The 24,998-nt window shown below is 42.6% G+C and overlaps 1 long non-coding RNA gene across 1 annotated transcript in view; it reads left to right on the top strand.

Moving 5' to 3' along the window:
• Positions 1-24,998, top strand: part of LOC121674603 — a 207,212-nt gene that overhangs the window by 155,763 nt on the left and 26,451 nt on the right. The window lies entirely within an intron of this gene.

Raw genomic sequence — 24,998 nt, 5'->3', positions numbered from 1 at the left:
GGATGCTTGTTGGAGCATCTTTCACTGTGAGAATGTTACAGGCACCTCACCCAGCAGTCCTCCGTGTCCGCCTACACTGAAAAAGCCTTCAACAGTAGCACAGGCTGGGTTTCCTTGGTGCACAGATGTGCTCTGACAGTGGCCACCTCTGAAACCAAAGGTAGAGGGAGAGTTCTGTAGGAAGGTGGCACCAGTTGGGAGTGGCATTTACTGCACCCACTCAAACTCCATCAAACTCAGTCCATGAGTCAGGCATCAAGATCAAAACAGTGACCATCTGGTCCCTGGAGAGAAGTTGCTCATCCTGATGTGGACACAAATCCTTCTTGTGTTAAACACCTGCCTTAGAATGCTGTGTCTCACTCCCCACAGGTTGCCCCCACTCTGGGCATTTTGCCAGCATAACCAGCTGACTCTGACTTAAAGCTTCAGTTTAAGGTGGATAAAGTTTTAGACAGTAGGATAAATGCCATCTCTGGTTTCTGAACAGTTAAAATAACAATCAATTATTAAATAATGAGTGTTTTGTCACACTGGCCTTCTAGCAAGTCCTGTGGTCAAAACAGACTGCAGCAATTAGCTTTTCTCCATCTCCCTGACAGAAAAACAGAGTGTATCACATCATTTAATGGATAACATTGGACATCCAGAAAGAGGTACTGATGCAAAATGAGCTTTGGTTAAATCATGATAATTGGGTCCAGCACTTACTGAGTTAATGTTATACATTGGAAAAATCTGCATTTTGAGCAGGATGAATTTAAGTGTGGCATAAGTGTGAATATCCCATAAGAGGTGGTGCACCTCATTCAGCTGATGAGGGACATAAAATCAGAATTGCCCCCAGAAGTATATGTAGCCATCCAGAGAGCAGCTTTTAGATAAATACCACTTGAGAACATGTTTCATTGAGACACTGGATGTGTCTGAAGGAGGATACACAGTACTTGTAAAGCAGAGCAGAGCATAACACTGCCCTCTTTTGTGTGAGACAACACATGATCACCTGGCATCCCCAATATAATTCCTGGGAAATGCTGCTTCTATGCAGCTGGTAATAATATCAGTCTCATATAGAGGTCCTTTCTGCACTGGGGAAGAGGGAATGAGGTACGTACTTTTCAGCCCAAATAAAGGAAGAATTATGAGTTCAATTTTACCTGTGCAAATTATTTGAGAATCAGGTTAGGCAGGTAGACTTGCTGGCATTGGGAGGGCAAGATTATCATTTACCTGTAGCCCTAAAGAATTAAAGCACCTTGCTCAAGAAGGACCCCAAAACGTGAATGTGTATGCTGAGCACGTGCTGGAGCTCAAGTTTGTGTCAAGCAGAGCTCTCTGTCTGAGGGTGGATTTGTACCATGTTCACGGGCTTTAGAGAAGGCAGGAGCTTCTATTATGAAACAGGGGTTTCTGCTGCTTGTTAGAGAAGTGTGTCAGCTATGATGTTTCATGTGTGATTCCATGCTCATATTAAAGGCCTGTTTCTTGGCAGTCATTACAAAATGAGCTGAAGTCCAAGTCTGCTTCTGAGCCCGAAACACCGCCAGTGACCAGATCAGTAACCTTCTGCCAGCTCTCACTGGTTGCGAGGAGGGAGGAGGGATATTTTCATCACCCCTAGTTCAGTCATCAGAAAGAATGAACAAAATAATCATCAAGATCTTTGGCGCATCCCTTCCAGGTCCACATTTTTGATGCACCAGCAATGTTCTTGAGAGGGTCGTGTATTTCCTTTGGAGTCTCAATACGCAGCAAGAGGCAGGAGAAATGTTTGCAAGGCAAATGCTTTCTGATGGGCCTGCCCCTGAACTCACCAGTCAAAAGCCATTTGTATGGAAATGACACTAAAATTGCTATCCTAGAGCTGCATCCAACCTCAGCTTCTGCCAGCAGAAGATACTGGGTACCAGATGGCAGAAATCCTACCCGAGCACCAAGTGGTTTAAACTGCTCTTTTTGCTAGGAATTTAAATAGTCCATATGCTGAAAGTATAATGCTCGGCTGCACCCTGGCTGCCTAGTGGAGGCCTCTGCTGCCTGAGCTAAAAGAGATGAGCAATTAGCTCGTAGCAGCTTGGAGCTTGTATCCTCCGTACGTCCCAACGTCAGGCCGTGCTACCGTCACACACACATCAAAATGTCTGCTCGTGCATCTGGAGAAAGATGGTGGTGTCTGAATATACAGTCTGATTGTCAAACTGGGGTTGTTGTGTCAAAGACTTGAGAAACAAGCAAAGACTGAGAGTGGTCTGTGTGTCTGGTCTCCTCTTTTTCTGAGCTTCTGGGATCGCCTGGTGAACCCCAGGCTGAAGTACTCAAGGGGCATAGTTTGTCACGGATTTCAGGGGAGCACAAACAGTGCTCTCTGGGGGATTTGCAGCCTCAGATTTCGAGGGCCTGGTGAGACATCAAAGCTGCTTTGCAGCATGATGCACAGTGCCTGGAACAGAAGGTCCTCAGCTCTGGTCACAGGTTGTGCTCGCCATTGTGCAGCTACGGCAGCTCTGCTCTTTGATCATTTGGGTGATTTCATTTAGTTGCTGGAAAAGGCTTGCTTCTCCCTGGGCAGATCCCCTACTTTATAAGTCATCTTCCAAAAATACGCCATCAGTCTGGCTGGCTGAGGCTGTACCCGTTCCAAAGCAGTAATGTCCTTTTTTTGTGTGTTAAAAACGTTACCAAGCACAGTGCTTCAAATGAAGAAGTGCCCTACCTCATGCAGAAATGTTATCCCTCCTCCTGATTTATAGTCTCTTTTCTGATTCATCCAGTTTCCCCTTGCCTATTGTGCTGGAGTTGAACTCCAGATGGATGGCTCGGAGGGTTCTGCTAAAGTAACCCCCGGAGAAAATTCCTTTCCTGGTCAGATCACTCTGAATTAGTCCTCTGCTTAAAATGTACTCTTGCTGTCCTGTCTCACTGCCTCTAGATTTATTATGTAACATTTTTCTAATTTAAATTGTTTTCTATTTACTGGCCCAGTTCCCTGAAAGATCTGCTTCATGCCAAATCCAGTTACATTGGTCATTATTCACCTTTTCTTTCTCCAGTACTGTCACTATCAAAAGACATTGGTATCTCACATCTGATGTCCTTATCTAAATCATTTACGTACATTCATTCAAAGGATAGGCAGGTCAAATGTTTCAAAATCTTGCAAGGTCACAGAAAATAAAGCTAAGATGTCATTTGGTTTTTTTGCTTGTCCTTTTTATGTGAAAATTGTATTTTGGTATTCATAAGGAGACTTTTATTAGCAAATGTAAGAGTGCCTTGAAATGGATATTTTAATTATGCATGTAATTCTTTATGATTGTGACTATTAGTATTTAGCGTGCTTGTTATCCTTGATTTTTTTTATTCCTAGAGGGTCTCCAGATGAACAAAGCAGCACATTTTAGTAAATTATTCTCTTTGTGTCTATGAGTTACTGACCCTTTTAAAAACACTTTTTGCTTATATATATATATATATATATATATAAAATACGGTGTTCTTTCTAATGAGAATAGACATCAAGAATTTCCCAATGCAAATGATTCTCTAGCTGTTCTTTCTAGCCCTGTGCCAGAGCTAGATAACTTCCAAGGGTCTCCAAACCTCAAACTTCAGGAGGTTCAACCCCTCCTAATAATTAGAAACTTGCTGCAGTGTTTCACTGCGCTCCAGGGCAAGTTCGTTCATTTCGACAAAAATTATCTCTTCCCAAATGCAGCAAATTGTAGGCAATCCTTAACAGTAGACATGAATCCATTTTCACAGGTATCAGATCTTACATCTCAGCAAGTAGACTCCATTTTCACAGAATATGTAGATAAAGGGGTTGAGGTTTGGAAATCTCCAAAGCAAGAATCACATCATGGGGTGATGAAAAACTTTCTCACATACACCATGCACTGAGCTGGTGTTTCCACAGCTTGCTTTACTCCACATCTCCTCACTCTATGTCTCTGAAGTGAGAAAGCACTGTTATTGTCACTGAATGCATGGGTTTGTTTGATGATGGACAGATGAGAAATCTGTAAGAAAGATAGAAAAAAATGATCTAGATTTCACAAATTCTGGACTAGGAAAAGCAAGTTAGGGGGTTAAAAAGTGCTGTGGATTAGAGAATAAGTCACCTGAGTAGAAGAGTGGAATGTGTTTCATCAGGGATTTGTTGTATTTTCTCTTTTTCAGCTTACAGAGGTGAAATAAAAATGTCAACAATTGACTAAGAAATTAAACTGATCCAATATCTGTTAATGTTTTATACTCCTCAGGTGGCACTAGTCACAAAATAACCTCGGTTAATGTATGTTCGAAATATCAACCATAAGTTTCAGTATTTGTCATCAAATGGGCTTTAATACTGAAGCTATGCATGCACAGAAAAGCAGAAGGACAAAGTAATGTTTGCAGACAGTAAGACTAGAGATGCCATACTAAATACAAAAACAGCCCTTCAGAAATCCCCTCTGGTTACTAGTAAAAGAGAACTATTAGAGACAAAATAAGCATTAAAATGAGAAAACTAAAAAAGATGAATTTTTGCAAGCCAAATGCTAAATGTAAACCTAAACTAAGTAGGAATAATAGATTTTCAGGGGATCTTTTACAAAAACATAAAAGGTACCAGTGATAAGAATGGCAGCAGAATCAGCAATAACAAAAGCAACTACCTTTGATACAGAAAAAGAGTCATGAAACCAGCAGATGAACAGGAAGCAAAAGAAGGATTTAAGAGAGACAAGGTCTTATGGCAAGAGAAAATTAATTATTGGTCTCACTACTCACTACCTGTGAGACAGGGTCTCACACCAGAACTCTCTTTGGTGTTAAGTAGCCTGAGAAACTATCTAAAACAGGAGTGTCAAAGGAAGAGATTGCTGGACAAATCACAAGAACAAGGCAGAGGTCACTGAAGAGTTATAAGGGAGTCAGATATGAAATTGTTCAACAACTAATTGTCATGTGTAACCTACCATTTTTTCTGCAGAATAATGTACAGTGGCAAGCGTGTCACCAGCCTTTAGTAAAGACTGCAGGCTTCACAGGGAACTGCCGATCAATAAAACCACAGTCAAACTTGTAGAAACAATCATAAACAGAATTCTTAGACACAAAAATACATACATGTTGTTCAGAAAGAACAGTACAGACTTTGTAAAGTCTTACTTGCAGACTTGGAGGAGCTAGTGACTACCTGAAAAAATGTGATTCAGCTGATAAGTATTGAACTTATGTTTGACAATGCTTTTGACAAGATCTCTTGCCATAAGACTTTAAGGAAAGGCAGTTCCCGTGGACCCCACAGGACCAGGGACATGGCAGGGAGGAGAGTTTCTAGGCAGCAAAGTTCTTGGTTTTGCTCTATGTATTTGTGTGTTTTCAGCAAAGCTAGTGAATCTTGAAGTGACAAATTCTGCAGAAAAGATAAAATTACTCAGAATAATAAAATAGGAGATAACTTCTGAGGGAGACTATTAAAGAAGTCTACAGACTGGGGAGTGATGCACAGCAAGCAAATGGGGAATGGTGATTCATTATTTCTGTCAGGTCCAGGCCCATGAGGTACCCAATGAAAACTATGAAGTAGCAAGACTGAAATAAACAAAAATGGGGTTTGTCACAATATATATAAACTCTTAATCTGTGGTACTCATTACCACTGAACATTGCAGGTGCCAACTAAAATCAGGTTCAAAACCAGATCAGGCAACTCAGAGCTATTAGTGAATACATTTCAGGTCAGACCTAGTATGGCAGTTTTAATAGCCTGTGGGAAAAAAGTCATGTTGCTGACGGTACAAAATGGTACTTCTTGCATTAAGGCATTCTTACATTTAAAATGAGTGCTTAGATGGTGAATGAGCTGTCAGAGTTTGGTTCTTGGCACAGTTGGTCAGAAAAATTGCAAAAAGTCTGTACTGCCATCAGAAATCAAAACAGTTTGCAAAAAAGGATTGCTTTCAGTAGATTCCTGGAAGAAAATCACTGAAAAAAGTGCTGACAGTGTAAGGTTGAAACATCCCAACCTATTTTTTACTTTGAAACAATTCTCTGCCTTGATTTCTTTTTTTTAGTATTACCTTGTATTAGCTTTTTTGCTGTAACATAATATTAACTTTAAAAAGTCAAAACAGAATGTTTCAGTTTCCATTACAACAAAACCTGTCAATCACCTTGAAATGCATTGAAGGATTTTTTCAAATTCCCCTTTGCAGAGCAGACTCTGGGGGTTTCACTGCAATTCAGAACAAAGTCAACTTTTGAAACCTGAAAGATCTGTGAAAATCAGGACTCTTGTTCTTTAAAACTTGGCCAAAATCACTCTGTTTTCTTTCTCTTTCAGTTTGCTTATCTGAAAGGTGGTAAGAATGTTGCAGATCCATTTTTGCAAAGCCCTTTCAGACTGAGCATCCAAGAATTCCACATTTCTGTGTCTGCTGCTAAAATTGTATGATTCCCAAGCACCATCCCAATTCCACCACCTTCAGCTGTGTCCCTCTCTCCCCCAGTCATATGTTCACAAATTTCAATGGTACTTCTTTTTCCCCCTCTCCTTTTCTTCCTGTCCCCGTCTACTGTTTCTGGTTTCCCTTCTTATGTGTGCAAACTGGGAGCTGTTCCCTTCTGGGATGGGGGGAGGAGTTACTTTCCAGAAGGCTATTGCATTTGCCCTTGTCCAAGATCTTTTCATGATTAGTGGCTTAGTGAGTGGAGCATGCAAACTCCTGACAGCCTGAGCAGAGCTGAATCAACTTTGGCAGGACAGTATGAGGAAGTTCACAGTGCCGCCACTTGTGCTATAAATAGAAAAATAAAAGGAAGAACTCATCCTCTAAACTATGCACATTACATCCTCAGATTGGGGACTCAAGCATGCTTTGTGCTGTGCATTAGCCATCTGCACCAGAGGGAATTCCTTCCACGTTCTGTTCCCAGGACAGATGCATCAGGGTTGCTACAAGATAGCGTGAGGCAGGAAGAGTTTTCTGGATCCTGGAATGCCAACAAGCACTTCAAACATCTTTCTTGGCTTCTGGAGTCCCTGCATCCAGCACCCTGGAGCGTGATTTCTTTTTATAAAAAGAAAGCCTGTGCTATTTTTCATACCAATCACACGCTGTTCTAAATGGCTTAAAAGTTTCAAGGACTCCAAATGCTGAAAAACAGCTGTATGCTGATGTGAGTAGCATGTGTAAGGATGATTTAAATCTAGTTTTTATCCTGTTTAACTCCCAGTGGCTTTTATGTTTTCCATAAATGGATGAGAAAAGTTCTTGGCTGGAAAGAGTCATAAAAACGTAATAAATTCTTTGTAGCCTCAACATGAGCAATTCATCATATTTTTGTTTGTTTGTTTTCTGGGATTTTGTTTGCTTTCTCTGACTTTGACATGTCGTGGATCTCTGATGAGTCTCTTGTTACTCACTACATGCTGATCCACACCGATAAACTGTTTTTCATGTTCTGGTTTCTGGTTACAAGGTGCTGACTTACATCCAGAACAGAACATCCACTGTCTGGGATGGCCACAAGGACAAGGCCCACCTCTGTCCTGCTGGAATATGAGTCTTCCTAAAAGTCTCTCCTGTTGGCTAATTCCTCTCGGCAGGCCAGAGACCACCAGAGGCAGTAGGACTCCTTAGCAAGAACTTGGCAGATTACAAGTGGAAGTTTGGGGGTTTGACTGTCCCCTGTTGCTGATTTGAGAAAGTGCTTTGTGGCACCCAACCCAGCCCAGCAGAACTGCTGACAGAGCATTCCAGGCCCTCCTGAACAGATCCTAGTGTGTGTATTCTCATCACATCTCCAGGGTCAAATTTAGTGATAATTTGACTCAAACTAATATCTACATAAGGGGATTTTGCAAATTTATAATTTCCAAAGGGCACATCTGCTAATATTCTATTATAATTTCTGAACTCCATTTCTTTCATTAAGGAGCTAATTTTGTTCCCAAGAGGATCATTAGCTTTTACCCATTTTGATTAATTTAATTCATATTACCAATAGCTACCTAAGGCTTTATGAACTGGATGGGAACTTTTAGCTTTTGCTTTAACGCAGTCTCTCACCATGAGAAATCTTGTCACCTCTAATTGCATTTAGAGGAATTTAAATTAATTTCCTTTGACATTTTTTTTCAGATCTATACTAAGTGCATGTTACGCTCTTCAGAACGCTCTTATTCTGCCTTCATAAAAATGTTAAGCATGGAGGGCTCTTTGTCCAGGATTATCCCAAAATCACTCTCAGGAGACTTGATCCCAAGAGGTATGGGATTTCCTCAACTCCTAGTGAGTTACAGAGCAGAAGTATAGATTTTCTTTTCCTCATATCTGTTTCAGCGGAGTTTAGTCTTGGGCTCTTCTCCTCCATAGGTCTCCCTGGGGTTCTTACATCCAACTTTACAGCTGTCTTGGAAGATTTGTGCCCAGGAGAGAGAAAGTGGCCAAGGGAGTTATCTTTCACCTATCACAGGCATGGGGATGAGGTAATAACAGCAAAGAGCAGACCAAAGGCTGCTTGGTATATGGCGCTTGGGACAATACCAGTGCTTTTACAGATGTAGGAGCAGATGCTCTTAGTGAATGGGCCAAACAGGGCTTCTCAGACATCTCTGGCGGCTACCACGCTCTCTGTAGCCCCTGTCAAGTGAAAGCCATCATGCTTCCTCTTTTCCCCACTGTCACATTCAAGTTCCAGGCCCTGGCTAGGATCATATATTTCACCATTACCAGCAATTTCTTCTCAAATCATGATGGCGACTTAACAGCAAAATGTAAGTGCATGTCCCTGTGAGCCGCATTTCTTTCCATTTTTGCCTGGATTTGCAAAGGCTACAGTGTTGTTCAATTTTCCTTTCAATTGACTATCAATGGGAATTCACCCTAGCTGGATGAAAAAATCACCCTCCTCAGGCCTAAAATGCCACTCTGAATGTTCCTAATAGCTTGTTATTTTTGGATGCTTAGCTTCAACCATGGGGATTGTAGCTGTTTCTCCAATTCCCTGATATTATCTTTAAAACTGGTGGGTTCTTATCACAGGTAAAACCATGTGATATAGGAAGCTGGCCTTCAAAGCTCTTTACAGTGGCAGTTATAAATGGCAGAAATGAGGTAAATGTTTTGCATGGGCAAAGCACAGGCAGAGTCTGCATTCTCCAAATGGCACATCCTTGGAGACCACACGGTTGCTATTTAGAGACCTTGAGCATCCACTAAATCCAGCAGGAACTGTGGGCACTATAAATAGTCCATGCTGGGACTGACGTAGCAGAGCTGAAGCTGAGGAACAGTGTTGTGAAACCCCTGGGATAAAGGCAGAGATGTAAAAAAATAGGTCTGGATGCAGAGTCTGGCCCATACCTTTGAAGCTAAGGTAGTTATACCCACTACTTACGCAAATTCCCTTGCTGTGTGTGTATTTTGAAGTGCACAAGCAGGAGGTGGCCTGCAAAACCTTGTTGAGTGCTGATTGTGAACTGAAGACAATCCTGAGCAGGAGCGCAGACAGGACCTCCTGAAATGGCCGGCTGCCCTGTGCATGCAGCACAAAGGCAATAAATCCCTTATCTCACCAGCCAATAAATCTTTGTTGACCATCTCTGTGCATGTCTCCATAAGAACATTTGATCTAATAGCCTTTTTAAAAATTTCCCTTCATTTTCCAGCATAACCCCCCAGTGAATCATTAATGTAACAAGATAAAGATCTCTAGCTAAGGAATTATTCTTATTATAAAGTTCCCAAGTTCTAGTAGCAAACCTCTCCAGGGTATATATTAAGCCAAAAAGGTCCCACACAATCATTTAAATCTATGAAATTCAATTCATTTCTGACTCCCTCCAGGCACTTGTTTTATACTGATCTAATAAAGGAGAGTTGTGGCTGTTGAATGATAAAGTCTCCAAAGGGGACGTGGGAACTCTGCACACTAGTCCCCAACATTTGCTGGGAACCTTTATTCCTCCATCTCACCTACATCCCTTTTGACAAGAAAACCTTTCAAAGTCTTGCAAAATGAGTAGTTGATTCTTTTTTCAAGGGAAAGCAAAGTCCAAAAAATTTCTGTACATAAATGTGCCGCTCAAAGATATGTTACAAAAAGATTAAGCACTCAATTGTTCCAGAAATTGTATGTATGTCTTCACCGAATCACTGAACCTGAAGATGGAGCAGATGCACATCTGCTCTATTTCCTTGCTGTTGCATCCCTGAGATGCTTTTTCTGCTACTTCCTCCAGCCTAGTTCTAAACTACCTATGAAATTATCATGGGTGCAATTCTGTTGTGCGATAATGCACATAGATTCCCTGGAAGACAGAGTCTAATCATGTGGGGATTTTTTTCACGTAGTCTTGAGAATAGAAAGGTAGGGATAATACAATACTAGCTCTCCTGATTGCATCAAAAGCATAACTGCAGGTATATCAGTATCATCCATTCAGCTGCACTCAAGAGGCATTAGATACTTTTTTTTTACAGTTGAAAAATATATTTACATGAGGTTTTGTGTAAGAAAAATGACCCTCTTACCTGATGTTAAACACAACTTCCTACCTAATGCAGACACAGGGCTAGGTCAGGCTTGATATTACCACAGCTAGTTACAGTCCACCTGAGAATCACGAGGGTTAATCAGCATCGGGTAATACAGATTTTGCAGTATCCATTTTTGTTCATGCAATAAGAGATTATTTATGTTCATTTTTAACTCTGTGGTAACAACTGTATTTTGAAACACACAGAATTTTCCTTGCAAAGATAAGGTATAAAAGAGAAAATTGGAGCTTCCTACCAAATTGCAAAAAATAACAGTTCTGGGGTGAATGCACGAAGACCAGGGGAGAGCGAGCTTTATTTCCAAGGAAGCCATTTCAATTTGTCCTCCAGTGCCCACACCTTACTGTTTTTGGGGCTTGCCACTGGGACTGAATTTTTTTTCCAGCCAAAGGCAGGCTTTGTGAGAATGTTTAAAGAAATCAATATGTGTGGTTTGTCTAAGGTTACATGCTTGTTAATGTTTTATTGATTACACTATTGGTTGTGAATTATGTAACTTAATAAAGCTGTGGACTCTTTCTAATAAAGACAAAGAGGTTATTCCATTAGCTGGCAACTTAAAGCAAAGAAACTTAATAATATAGCACATTATAAGACCACAGCCCAGAGACTGACAAACCCAATTCACCATGGCAGTGGCTGTGATGTTGCAGACTGGGCTGTGTCCTCACGCAATTAGGCTGTGCAGATCAACATCAAAAGAGGGTGAGGTCTGCTCTCTGAAGCTGTGATGTGGCCATAAAAAGCAGATGAGAACAGTGAAGCAGCCTGAAAGGACACACAGAGTAGTTCTGGAGCCTTGGGCACCCCCTGGGCACCCCACACACAGGTGAGATGGCATGTGTGCCATTGCAGCCTTCTGTCACATGTTCATGTTTTTAGCTGAAACTTCTGTTGAGAGTTACTTTTCCCCAAAACTGCTTCTCATATCTCCTTGGAGGTGAACCTGTTTTATTTTATTTAAAAGAAAGTTCTCAATACCTGGGGGGGGGAGAATCCTGAAAATGCTTTAAAAGGAAATGAAATGGTGAATTTCCAAGTGACTAAAGATTGCCTCTCCACAATACAATTGCACTTCCACAGTGGTGGAGAATAGATACTGCAGCTCCTCTTGGGACACGTGGGATTGACAAGCAGTCACTTGCAGAAAGAGGTCTAATATTTGACTTGACTGCAGTTGCCAGGCATGGGAGTTGTCTTGAGAGCAGAAAAAAAGCACCCCATGTCAAAGAGTGATGGAGCACCTCCTCCAGCTGCCTTCAAAGCCTGCTGCTTTTTATTTAGCTGGGAGCAGAGGCTCCAAATCCTGTCTCCAGAATGATGCCCAGCCCTGGTTCCTTGCCATCCTCACACATCCCTCCCAGCATCCTCTCAGATCCAGACTCAGTAATTAAGCACAGGCATCAGCAAGGTCATCTGGACCACTCTTACGGTGAAGCACCATTGGTCCACAGGGGACATGGCAATCACACAGATTTCATAGAAACATAGAATCATAGAATGATTTGGGTTGGAAGGGACCTTAAAGAACATCTGTTCCAGCCCCCTGCCATGGGCAGGGACACTTTCCACTAGACCGGGTGGAAGCCCCATCCAACCTGGCCTTGAACACTGCCAGGGACGGGACAGCCACAACTTCTCTGGGCAACCTGTTCAGTGTCTCACCACCCTCATCCTAGTATGTAATCTAAACCCACCCATGTTCAGTTTAAAGCCAATTCCCCCTGTGCTATCCCTACATGCCCTTATAAAAAGTCCCTCTCCAGCTCTCTTGCAGCCCCCGTTCAGGCACTGTAACGCTGCTCTAAGGTTTCCCCAGAGCCTTCTCTTCTCCAGGCTGAACAACCCCAACTGTCTCAGCCTGTCTGCGTAGGAGAGGTGCTTCAGCCCCTTGATCATCTTCATGGCCTCCTCTGGACTCACTCCTGCAAGTCCACATCCTTCTTACATTGGGGGCCCCAGAGCTGAATGCAGTTAATTTCTAATTAATGTAAGCTGTGGACTGAAGGAGTGGGTCTGCTGCTAGCCAGAGTGTTCCTCTCCGGGATAGGCAGACCTCTTTTTGCCTGCCAGTCTATCAGCACAACCATTACCTGCTAACATGGAAACTGTCAGAACACAGAGGTCTGCCCCACCAGGAAGCTCCAGGTGTTGTCAGGTGAAAACACCTGAAATCTGTCTCTCAGGTTAATGAATTCAGCCACCTAAAACGGACATACTCAGGGTCACCTGGTACATTTTGCAAATGAAAGGTCTTTCAGCTGCTGTCATTAGAAGCTTTTCAGTTTCTCATCTAGGTAATTAAACCCCTTATTTCCACAAGAAATTCAGAGGCTGAGGACAGATTATGCTCATGGTTACATCTGTGTCAAATCAAGGCAGTTACCAGGTGCTGCATGCATGGAGCAGGCTTTGTGGATTTGGAGCTGTGAATTAATCCCACAGGAAGACACATTTACTTCATTGGGAATTTAAAGGGAATGGCATAACAAAACTGACTCTGTGTATTTGGGCTTTTTAAGTGATGTGTCCTGCCCTGCAGTATCTGCTGTTACAAACCCACTAAGCTTGTAACCAGCATCCTAAAGCAAAGTCCATCTCCACAACTAAAACCTTTCCCTTTCACTAAAATCACCGACATCTCAACCCTGGAAGAATAACAGAAACCTCACAGCCCAAATATTAACTCAGAAAAACGCTAAAGAAAATATCAAAATAAACTAAAAAAAAAAAATCCTTAAGGACAACGATTCTCTTTCACACAGCCCTGCAGGAAGGAAGACACCAGGCCACACTAGTACAAGACCACAAAGTGTGTTTTGAACAAGGCAGATCTCCCAGAATGAGCCTGTGTGCCAGCAGTAATAGAAGTGGTGCTGCATCCTCCCCATCACCACCAGGTTTTGTTTTTAAAGCTGAGCAGTGAGTGAAAGGATCGACTGACAGTGCTCTGCAGGGCACAAAATGAGCTCTGAAACATACAATCCACATAACAGCAAATTATTCTGACTTGACCATCAGCCACAGGTAATGAAGCTAATGAGCTAATGAGGTGCTGCCAGCCCAGGCTTACTCTTGAGTGGGAGATGTCGGCCCGAACGAATTCCCACTGTAGCAATGACAAGTTGCTCATCTGTTAGCAAAAGAGCAGCTTCAAATCCTTCATTTGTCTGGTCAGGAGTTCAGTTTTGTGGGGGGTAAAAATAGTGGTGGAAAGGAATGATTAAACATAAGGTCGTCTTTGCAAGCTGAATTTCTGCTGTAAGAAAGTGAATCTCCCAGCTGATGGTTGTTTTAGCCGCACTGCCGTTACTCCATGCTGCTGCCAGTTTAACACTGATACCAGTCCCCACCCCGCTGTTCATGGCTCTCTCTGGGCCTCTGGTTTCTGACTCCAAGCAAGCTGGAAAGGACAAAAAAGGGAAACCAGAAAAGCTGCTACAGCACCCAGGTGAGCTGTACTCAATCATTACATTTTTCCACCTTTCTTTTGTCTTGCAATGTGTCATGTTCACATCTAATTATGATCTGACAGTGCCAATACTTGCTATTATTTTAATATTTATGCCTGTGACTAACCCCTCTAAAATGAAAGGATTACTGCTTGTATGATCAAAGCCACTGTAAACTCTGTGTTCTCTGTGGTGGCAAGTGTGTTTTATATTTGCTCCCTAAGCTGCTTTGAACACTGTGGCCACTGCAAAAATAGTGCATAACAATGAGTTTTCAATAGCAATATTTAACAGTTCTTTAACTGAGAAGGGAAAATGTCTGATTCAATCATAATTTTGTTACGGTGCTGTTGGGTTTTTTCTTTACGAGATCATTAAATAAGCATGAATGAGGTACAATATCCTGGGTTTTATTGGAGGCATAAGCACAAGAGTCATTCACAAAATGTTCCCCATTATCACATGTAATTGAAAAACAAAAGAAAATATTCTCTTTGGGAGTTTGACATATCTGATTTCTTTTAAAGAGCTAATGCTGTGGGAGATAGGCAGCATTAATTCTGTACATGATCTTTCTAATTTGCATTATTTTTTAATCCTTTCAGTAACTCAAGACCCAACATTCCTAGTTAAATGCGCTTTTACTTTTCTTCTTTTTAATTAATGCATACAGTTCAACGTCAGTTCACTTTCTCTACACTTGACTTGGATACTTAACTTTATTGCTCATTGATTTATGTTATGGGGGACCCAGCACTGTCAATCATTGAGCTGCTCTACAGATTTCAGACAAAGATGATGATCAAACCTACATGATCAGAAACAACATTTGAGCAAAAGCAATAAGCAGCAGCTCCCGGGCAGGGGGAGGGTGGGGGCATGTGGGAGGGAAGGCAAGGCAAGGGAACAAGTTCAGATGTTGCTGTGGAGTTATACAGAAACCACTACCCCACTTTCCCAACGTGCTTTCTCCTTGTCTGTTGCATGCAGGTTCTTAAAAATACAAATCATTTAAAAGAAATAGATAAGTAAATCTATCACCAGAGAACGTGGTGAAGTACAAAGCAGGATCTTGATGGGAATTGTATTTTATTATATGGCCTGTGGTAGGAAAGCATTTGGAAATTAGTCTTGAGATTTCTGTTCTGCTTCAGTATTTTTGTCCTTGGGAGAGGTTGTCTTGCTGCCCTTCCTGATCATATTGACTCAAAGGAGAAATATGTGCTGAGGTAGCAACGGGGCACAGAGTGATGGCTGAGGCACAGGGAGGCTGCAGCACAAGGGGTCAATGCAAGTGTACAGAGAAAGTCTTTCCCGTGTTCGCAGGGAGTGCTGATGGTGACATTTCTTCCACGTCTCGGGATAGAGTAGTTCTCATCCCCAGCCATGATGAAGCCAGGGAAGCTGGGGATGAAAACTACTCTATCCCGAGACGTGGAAGAAATGTCACCATCAGCACCCCCTGCGAACACGGGAAAGACTTTCCCTGTACTTGTTCCCTTTCTCATTGCCAGCCTCACAGCATCCGGGAATGGCATAGAGCAGCAAAAGGTGGGAGGAGAGTAAAGATGTTATAGAAGATCATAGATCAGGTACTGGCAAACTCTTTAAACTTACCCTAATTTTGTCTACTTAGCATTTCATCAAAATGCATCCGTGTTTTAAACAAATCTCCAAAGCCTCTCTCTCCAGTGAAGCCCATTACATTTTGTGCTGCACAACTTTGATCTTGCAGAACAGTCTCTTTATATTAAGTAATAAGGCATCATTTGGTTTGCATTTCATCCATTCTTTATCACATCTACATTCAGGTAATTGCTTCCACATGCTCTTCAGTAAAAGAGAAACTCAACTGCAGTTCAAGCGTGTTTACATTTATGGATGGATTGAGTATGTCAAGTGTTGACACTTGATTTTTTTTCTCCAAGGCGACCAATCCTCACAGACTATTTAAAGGGGGAGGAGAAAAAAAAGTCGGTTATTCATGTTTCAAAAATTTCCAAAATTGCTCCCAACTGAGATGTTCTTCAAAGCTCTAATTTACCATACACAAAGCTTTAACGCTTGCCATGCCATTGTGATTATGTCAGGGTAGGCCTCCCATGCATTTGGTTATGTGTTGCTATTTAATGTGGCAAAAGCTTATACTCTTCCTATACTACAAGGTGTTAATAAGGTAACCTGTGACTAGTTCTTCAAAGTGGAACAAAGCTGTATTTTGTCTTTCCTAGGAATTCGTAGTGAGTAGCTCCATTTCTCCCCTGTGCTGCTAGCAGAAAGAGAAACAGTTTGCCAACTACAGCATGAATTGTGAAGCCTGAGAGCATAGCAGTGTGAAAATAGCAATGCTAAAATACAGTGATTTTAATTTTAATTCTTTTTCTTTTTTGCATGAAGTCTGTTGTTGAGAAGGATTAGAAACAAAGTACGAGCTGTTCTGGAAGATGTCGAACAGAGCTGTGTTCTGCATGCTATATAAAGATTAATCTTCATACACTGATAGTTGTTGTCAGCCGAGCTGGCTTTTTTTCCCTTTTGCTAATGTTAGTGGAAATGTACTAGCACAATTTACCAGAGACACTTACAGCTGTTAAGATGGAGTGAAATGGAAAGAAGCTCTGTGAAGACAAACCCAGGAGATTTGTCACCTGCTTAGGTGACAAGAAGCATGAACTGAGGGGAGAATCTCTTATTATAGGGTCATTGCAAACTCTGCCAAATTTGGTTGTTTAGGAGCTGTAGGAGTGTCGTTTGCCTTGTTTTACTGGTGTTGGGTGTGTCTTGCGGGGAGCAGCGTGGGAGAGTAGTTTCTTTTTTTTTTTTTTTTCCCAAGGGAAGGAACACTTTAACTAGTCCTTTTAAGTAGAAAGCAATGAACCAGTGACAATGGCCTGGATCTTAATCCACTTGACTGTACTTATGTAGTAAGTAGGACAGAGGGCCTGGCAACCTGATTTGCCTGAAGATACTGCACTGTGCACTTAACAAAACAGCTTCTACTGTATCCAAATCTCTCATTTCTTCTTGGATACCAGGTGCCCTCCCAAAAGTCCCACACAGATCATCTGTTTATCCTGGGCATTTGCTGTAATATAAGGGCACTTCTAAGTCCTTAATATAGGCTTGCTACTATCCCTAGGAAATAAGACAGCAATAAGGAGTTTCTGGGTAACTTAGGTCCTGCAAAATGCATATTTAAAAGAGCTTAGCTAAAAGATGTAGCCTCGGGACCAGTGTTTTGCATCCTAGCAGAAAGGTCCCAGCATCTGATCTGGGATCTCAGCTTTTGGCAAATCAAGGGCACAGCTGCAAGGCCAAGGATAGGAGCTGAGTGAGACAGTAGGGAGAAGGGGAAGCTGCTTCCCCCGGCCAGGAAAGTGGATACCCAGCTCCTTCAGCAGTGACCCTCCTGCTGAACTGCCCCACAAGGCAGTAGTTCCCAAGACCTGATGTCTGCAAGGACAAAGGTTGTGTAAACATAAGGCTGGCTCTTTTTCCACAGTGTGCCACAGGTTAGGAATTTATTTTGGTTGTTTTTATCCACCAGTAAAACTCAGTATGGTTAAGGCTTGCACAGACTAAAAAAATGATGAGACCCTATGCTTGGCTCCTTGAGCCTGTGTGTGTGCATGTGCAGTCACTTGCCCATTGCTATCACACAGTTCTGAGACTCAGGGATGTGATGAAGACAAAAACTGTCTTTATTAAATGTCACATTTTATGAACACTTTGAAAATTCAAATACAAGATGTACTGGAGACTCTGGATTCCTGCAGGGGCCACGATAAGATCTGTTTCATACTGAGAAAAGCCAGAACACAGAGAAATGTCTCTGATAGCATCCCATGTATCCTTGTGTGTTTGCCCTTGGGTGAAGAAGTAAGGTTTAAAAAATCATGTTTGTTGCCATTTTGCTTGCATTCTAATTTTGAGGCATAAATTGCCCATAGTTTGTTTTTTCTTTCATCCCACAACAACTTTTCCTACAGTATTCTAAAAATTTTGTCTGAGATACTTTTGGTCATTACTGGCAGAGGGCAGATGTCTTGGAGTGGTCCATTCATAGTGTGATGAACTTGAAGAGCGTAATAAATAAATGTTCTCTGACATGAAAAGTGTAGGTTTATAGGATAATTGATGTGGTAGGGGACCTCAGGAAGTCTCTAGTCCAACCTCCTGCTCAAAGCAAGGTAAGCTTTGGGATCAGAATAAGTTGCTTTGTTCAGTTAGGTCTTGAAAACATTTAAGGATGCAGACTCAACAGCCTCTGTGAAAACCTGTTCCACTGCGTGGCTGTCCTCAAAGGGAAAACAATATTCCTCTCTGAACTACTCTCATTCATTTTATGCTCATTTCCTTTCATCTTCCCACCTGGTTCTTTCTTCTTGATACCTTCCTCATATTTACTGGGGCACTACTTTTAAGGCCTCCCCAAACCCATCTCTTCTCCAAGCCCCAGCTGCTCAGCCTCTCCTCACAGGACTAGCACTATAGCCCTGATTGCCTTGGGGGAAGTTTTGGGGGTCTGGAACTGGGTGACAAAGCCAGGTGTAGTCTGAGAGGCTGAGCTGAGGAGGTGGACCTGCTTGATCAGCTGGCTGTTCTTCTCACGTAGCCCCAGGTGCTGCTACCCCTCCAGACCTCTTGTAGTCAGTATGTGTGGGAAACACAAAAAGTGGAAAGGCTCTTAGGTGTGAGAAAAAAGCAGGTTTCAGAAATAAAGCAAAAGAATTTAGGAATCAGCTCTGGCTGCAAAAACTTGAAGATAGAAGAAGATACAATTATATAGCAAGCAAGGACATTAAAACAATGGTTAAAGTTTTTAGGTTTGGCTGAGATAGGTCTTGAAGTTGTAGGAAATATGCTTAGCAAGATCGATAAGTTCAAGCTTAATAATGGAATATTGTGCATTATTATATAAGGCATAACAAGCAAGTATTGTGTGCAACAGATGTACGTGCACTATTGAAGATTGGTTAGAACAGTTGTCTGTAAACTTTAGAAGCATGCTATTGGCTACAAAGCCCTTAAGAATGCTCTGTAACAAGGAAATCTTTGGCTGCCTGTGACGATGTGAGCCTTGTACCATCTCTTGTGTCTCAACTGTGTATATGAGACTGATGCCGGAATAAAATAATAAAAAGGCTCCTGGAATGGAGCTCCCCGTCCCGTTTGCTCTCCAAAAACACTGACAAGTATGTACCAGCCAGGCTATTTTGGCAGTAATGCGCTCAGCACGCTCTCCACTTGGGGAGCTGACTCTGCTGCCCACCCAAACACAGCAGCCCCATGCTAAGAGGGGCATGCTAGCTGGTGTTAATGAAGGGAAGGGGTTAATTTGTCCTGGCTTCTACATAGCCCTACACTTGCAGCTCAGTAGATGGAAGGAATGCGATTAAGCCGGTGTTGATACCAAGTCTGAGAACAGATGTGAGAATGAATTGGCAGAGCTGGAATTCAGATGGGACAAAAATAGCAAAAGGGAGTGGGTGGGAACTGTCACACATTTGTGTTACAGGTGCTTGGTCTAGACCCCAACATTTACAGAGACTCCTGAATTTTTCTTCTTACTAACTCTTATTAATCCAGTTTCTCTTGTCATCAGGGCCTTTTTCCCTTAACAGTAACATCCAACAACTCAAGACTGCTGTTCTCTACCCTGAAGAACAACTTGGGCAAAAAGTTCCTTTCAGGTCCAAGCAGAAAAGTTGCAAATATTGCCAGTTTCCCTGCCTCTCACACAGGGCAACACTTAAGCCAAATTGCTTCCATTTATAGGGAAACTGAGGCACACGGTGCAAATATTTCTTAAAGTAAACACACAATAAACCCCAAACACTACAGGTTGTTCTTATTCCCTTCACAGAAGCAACTGAAAGACTCTGCAGGGAACAAAGACCATGTTTGTGCTGGGCTTGTGCAATCCACATTGCCCCTTGTGATCTGTTTCTTCTCTCAGTTGTTGTCCCTTGCCATCAATCTGTCCATGGGGTTGGTTTGTGGCTTTGTTAGGGTTTTTTTTGTCTTGTAACAGAGCAAACACTTAGAGACAGCCCAGGCTGTCCACTAGTAGTGTAACAGAGACACTTGAAATTCAGCTACAAGGACATAACATGTTTTTCCATCAAAGGGTTTGAAGACTCATCAAAGGGTGGGACATAAGATGAAGCCTTCAAAGGACTGACCACTCCTTGCAGCAATCTGTCGGTCTTGCCACCGCCCATTCCCTTGGTGGATTTTTCAGGATTTACATCACTGCTCCAGAGAGTTAACAGCACTCTTCTCGCAGCTTGATGCAGAAGTAATATCGGCTGTAGCCAGCAAAAAGCAGAGTACTGCAAACACAGGTCTTGGCAGCAAAGTGAAAAGAGAACAGACTATCACCCAAAAACTTTCATATTGCTTTTATTTGTAAGTTTTTTATCTCCCCAGCAATTTGTTCCACAAAAGACTAAGAACCAGAGTTTCACTAACATTTACTTAGAGGAGCTGTGGGGAAAGCACTTACAATTTACCTATCTATGTAGCTGTAACATGGTGTAGAAGCATTGTCTTCACATGTAGAAATGAGGAAAATCAATTGTAATTCCCCAAAGGCAGATGTATTGGTTGAGAAGGTCACAAAATACTTGCAGTTGCTCAGTGGACTTGGAACCAGATCCCCTCTGCACTGCATCGCTGCTCAGCTCCATACTGAAAGAGGGAAGAAAGGGGACTTATGCTCTAGGGAAAAGCTCTTTATGCTGCTCAAATGGGTCTTATCAAGGGCAGAGGAAAGAAGAGAGGGAGTCATTTGTCGTGCCCGAAGAGCCCTATTCTGTTTGTGTCATTGACAGGCACATACCAACGATTACTTGGGTCCATGTTGCTGCACACAAGCGTGCTTGTAGCTCCTGCTCAGGAGAAATGGGCTGAAAGCTGTCCAGCCTTTACAGAAAATATTACTGTTGCAGTGCTGTCAAGGTCACTGTCAGCCTGGGTTATCTGCTGTGTAAGTACTAGCCTCACAAATCAGGCTTAGCTAAGGTCTATAATTCATACACTCAGCGTTTTGTGGATTATGTCCTTTAGCTTTCCTTCACTGCCATTTTGGATATTCATTTAGCTCTGGTGTGTGACTCCTGCGATTTCTCTTTGGGGTGATTTCCCCATGTCACACAGTGTTTCCCTGTATATTTCTTAATCACAGGTGTACAAACTCCCTCTGTATGAGTAATTTTATATATAATGCTTATTGTTATCTTTGAACACAGATAGTTCACTGTTGGATAAAACAGTGAAAAATGCAGGCCACAGGGGGGAAAAAATCAATGGAAAAGGTACAAAACCCGCAAGAAATAATAACAAGAGAGCTCCCGTAACTAAGGCACCCACAGGAGAGTCAGGAAAACTCATCTCCCTCATTCTGATCTAGACTTTGCAGGAGCTTTCTGTTTTCCAGATATCCAGCCTTTATTCAGAAAACAAAGATTATGGGTTTTCCCACCTCATGGATTTATCAACATTAACTGAATTTCTCATTTTAAAATGTATTGTAAGAAAGTACTATCAGGAGTGGTTCAGGCACACACTTATGCTATTACATTATTTTACAAAGCTGGGGACATAGATAATAAGAAGAGTGGTAGAAAATAAAACAGATTTTTTTGTCCAACAGAGCAATTATCCTGTGTAATCAAAACAGGCTTTAGATTATGCAATACAGAAACATGTTCCCTTCAATCATGGAGTGTTAAAGTCTAAAGAACGTGTGCATGCGCTCATCCCCTGTATGCTGGGTTAGCTGGGGCAATATTTTTTTGTCAGGTTACTTAGATCCACAGATCCATATTGCAAGGAAAGCACTGTCTCTTCAGAGATACTATGCTGAAAAACATGTTTATGTCATTCTGCAATCCTGTCAGACAACACATGATTTTAAAAAATTTTTTCCAGTTACTGCTGGAGTCATTGTAGTATATAAACTTATATTCTTCTTTCTGATTTCATAATAATTCCAGTTAATGTTAGTTTTTGTCCTACAATGCCACAAAAGCTTCTTTATATCCTTTACACCCCAGATGTGCAGGCACCTTCATTGCTTTAGGAAGTTGCCTGTTTCTCTCCAACTTTGTGATTCAGTGAAGCATCTTGGCATAAGACTTTCTCTCTGCTTTACTTCTTCTAAACAATTTAACACATTTAAGTGGCCTTGAACATGATCACTTCTACTGCACAGCTGGGCCTACAGCAAATCCCCAGAATCAACCAGCCTGAAACTTCTAAGCCTGAAATTTGACTCACAGTGTTGATGCCTCAGGCCCAGTCTTCTGTATTGCAGACAGTTTGGCTCAGGAAAAAGATAATGGGCATAGTTGTCTGCACAAAGTCCCTTTTTTTTTTTTTGCATTCTTTTCTATCTGATCTGATCCTGTTTATCCTTCTGAAGAAATAATTTTAAAAGTGTTTCAGCCTTTGCTGCTGATTAATTATCAACTCCTTTCAAGTGAATTTTCCCTTCCTTCCTCTTTTCTGTGCTCCTAAAAAAGTACATACAGATATTTTTGAAGTATATAAAGATAATGCAGAGGCATGCCAGATACTCCAGCCAGTGAGCTGGCTTTATCCAGGGCCGGGCTCAAATGCCTCTACACAAACACACAGAGTATGGGGAACAAACAAGAAGAACTAGAGACATGCACACAGCTGCTTGGGGATGACATCATTGGCATCACGGAGATGTGGTGGGATGGCTGCTGTGACTACAGCTTTGGAATGGAAGGCTTCAGACTTTTTAGGAAAGACAGGCTAGGGAGACGAGAAGGGAATGTAGCCCTTATGCCAATGAGCAGTCGGAGAATCTGGAACTCTGCCTGGGAAAGGATGAGGAGCCCGCTGAGATCTTGTGGGTGAAGATTAAGGGGGAGGGCAGGGACAGGGGATGTTATAGTGGGAGTCTGCTACAGGCCACCCAATCAGGAGAACGGTGTGGATGAAGCTCTCTGTAGGCAGATGGGTGTAGCCACCCACTCTCAAGCCCTGCTCCTCATGGGGGATTTCAACCTCCTCGATGTCTGTTGGAGGGATGACGTGGCAGGGCAAAAGCAATCCCAGAGATTCCTCAAATGTGTCAAAGACAACTTCCATACACAAGTGATTGAGGAGCCATCAAGGAGAAGTGCCATGCTGGACCTTGTGCTCACCATCAGGGAGGAGCTGGTGGGGAATGTAGTGCTCCAAGGCACTGTAGTGACGACGAGATGGTGGAGATAAAGATCCTCAGGGCAGTGAGAAGGGCACGCAGTAAAATCACTGTCCCAGATGTCAGGAGAGCAGACTTTGGCCTCTTCAAGGACCTACTCCAGAGAGTACCATTGGATAGAGCCCTGGAAAGAAGAGGGGCCCAGTAACTCTGGCTGAATTTCAAGGATCACTTCCTCCAAGTTCAGGAGCAATGGATTTCAGCAAGGGAGAAATTGGGAAAAAATTCCAAGAGGCATCCATGAATGGATAAGGAGCTGCTGAGCAAGCTGAGAGAGAAAAAAGAAGCTTTCAGGCAGTGGAAAAAAGGACAGGTGATCTGGGAGGAATACAGGAAGCTAGGGACAAGGCTAGGGAAGCCAAGGCCCAGTTAAAATTGAGTCTGGCCAGGAATATCGAGGATGACAGAAAGAGCTTCTATAGATATATTGCAAGCAAAAGAAAACCAGGGATAATGTGAGCCTTCTCCAGAAGGAAACAGGAGACCTGGCTACCCTGGACAAAAAGAAGGCTGAGGTTCTCAATGACATCTATGCCTCATTCTTCAACAGCAAGTGTTCCAGCCATACCACCCAAGTCGAGAAAGGCAGGTGTAGGGACTGGCAGAATGAAGACCCTGAGACCTCTGTAGGAGAGGATCATATGATCAAATGATGTATTTGAGACCATCAAAGGAACCTGAATGCACACAAGTCCATGGGACTCAACAACAATCATCCCCAAGTCCCAAGGGAGCTGGCTGGCAAAGTTTCTAAGGCACCATTTCTGAGAAATCATGGTAGTCAGGTAAAGTCCCTGATGACTGGAAAAAGAGAAATATAACCCTCATTTTTAGAAAAGGGAAGGCAGAAGACAAGGGGAACTACAGACCAGTCAGTCTTACCTCAGTGCCAGGCAAGATCCTGGAGCAGATTCTTCTGGAAAATATGCTAAGGCACATGGAAAACAAAGAGGTGATTGATAACAGCCAACATGGCTTTACAAAGGAGAAATCGTGCCTGACAAATTTGGTGACCTTCTGTGATGGGGCTACAGTGGACAGGGGCAGAGCAACTGACATTGTCTACCGGGACTTATGCAAAGCCTTTGACACTTTTGACACACACAACATCCTCGTCTCCAAATTTGAGAGACGTGGATTTGATGGATGGACCACTCAGTGGTTAAAGAACTGGTTGGATGGCCACACACAAAGAGTTGTGGTCAATGGTTCATTGTCCAGTGATGAGTGGTGTCCCTCAGAGGTCAGTACTGGGGCCAAAGCTGTTCAGCATCTGTGTTGGTGACATGGACAGTGGCATAGAGCATGAACCCTCAAAAAGTTTGCTGACAACACCAAGCTGTGTAGTGTGTTTGACATGCTGGAGGGAAGAGATTCCATCCAGAGGGACATGGACAGGCTTGAGAGGTGGCCCGTGCAAACCTCATGAGGTACAGCAAAACAAAGTGCAAGGTCCTGTACCTGGATCATGGCAATCCCAGACACACCCACAGGTTAGGTAGAGAAGTGATTGGGAGCAGTCCTGCAGAGAAAGACTTGGGGGTGATACTTACCGAAAAACTCCATGAGCCAGCTGTGTGTGCATGCTCATAGCCCAGAAATCCAATCAAATCCTGGGCTGCACCAAAAGGAGAGTGGCCAACAGGGTGAGGGAGAGAATTCTGCCCCACTACTGTGCTCTGATGAGACCCCACCTGGAGTGCTACATCCAGCTATGGGGTCCCAACATAAAAAGGACATGGAACT

This window comes from Corvus kubaryi, unplaced genomic scaffold (assembly GCF_017639235.1).
Source record: "Corvus kubaryi isolate FWS band 111438036 unplaced genomic scaffold, C.kubaryi_AGA036_p1.0 69, whole genome shotgun sequence".
Classification (NCBI taxonomy): Eukaryota; Metazoa; Chordata; class Aves; order Passeriformes; family Corvidae; genus Corvus; species Corvus kubaryi.
The sequence above is the reverse complement of the archived record's forward strand: the minus strand, read 5'-3'. Positions and strand labels throughout refer to the sequence as shown.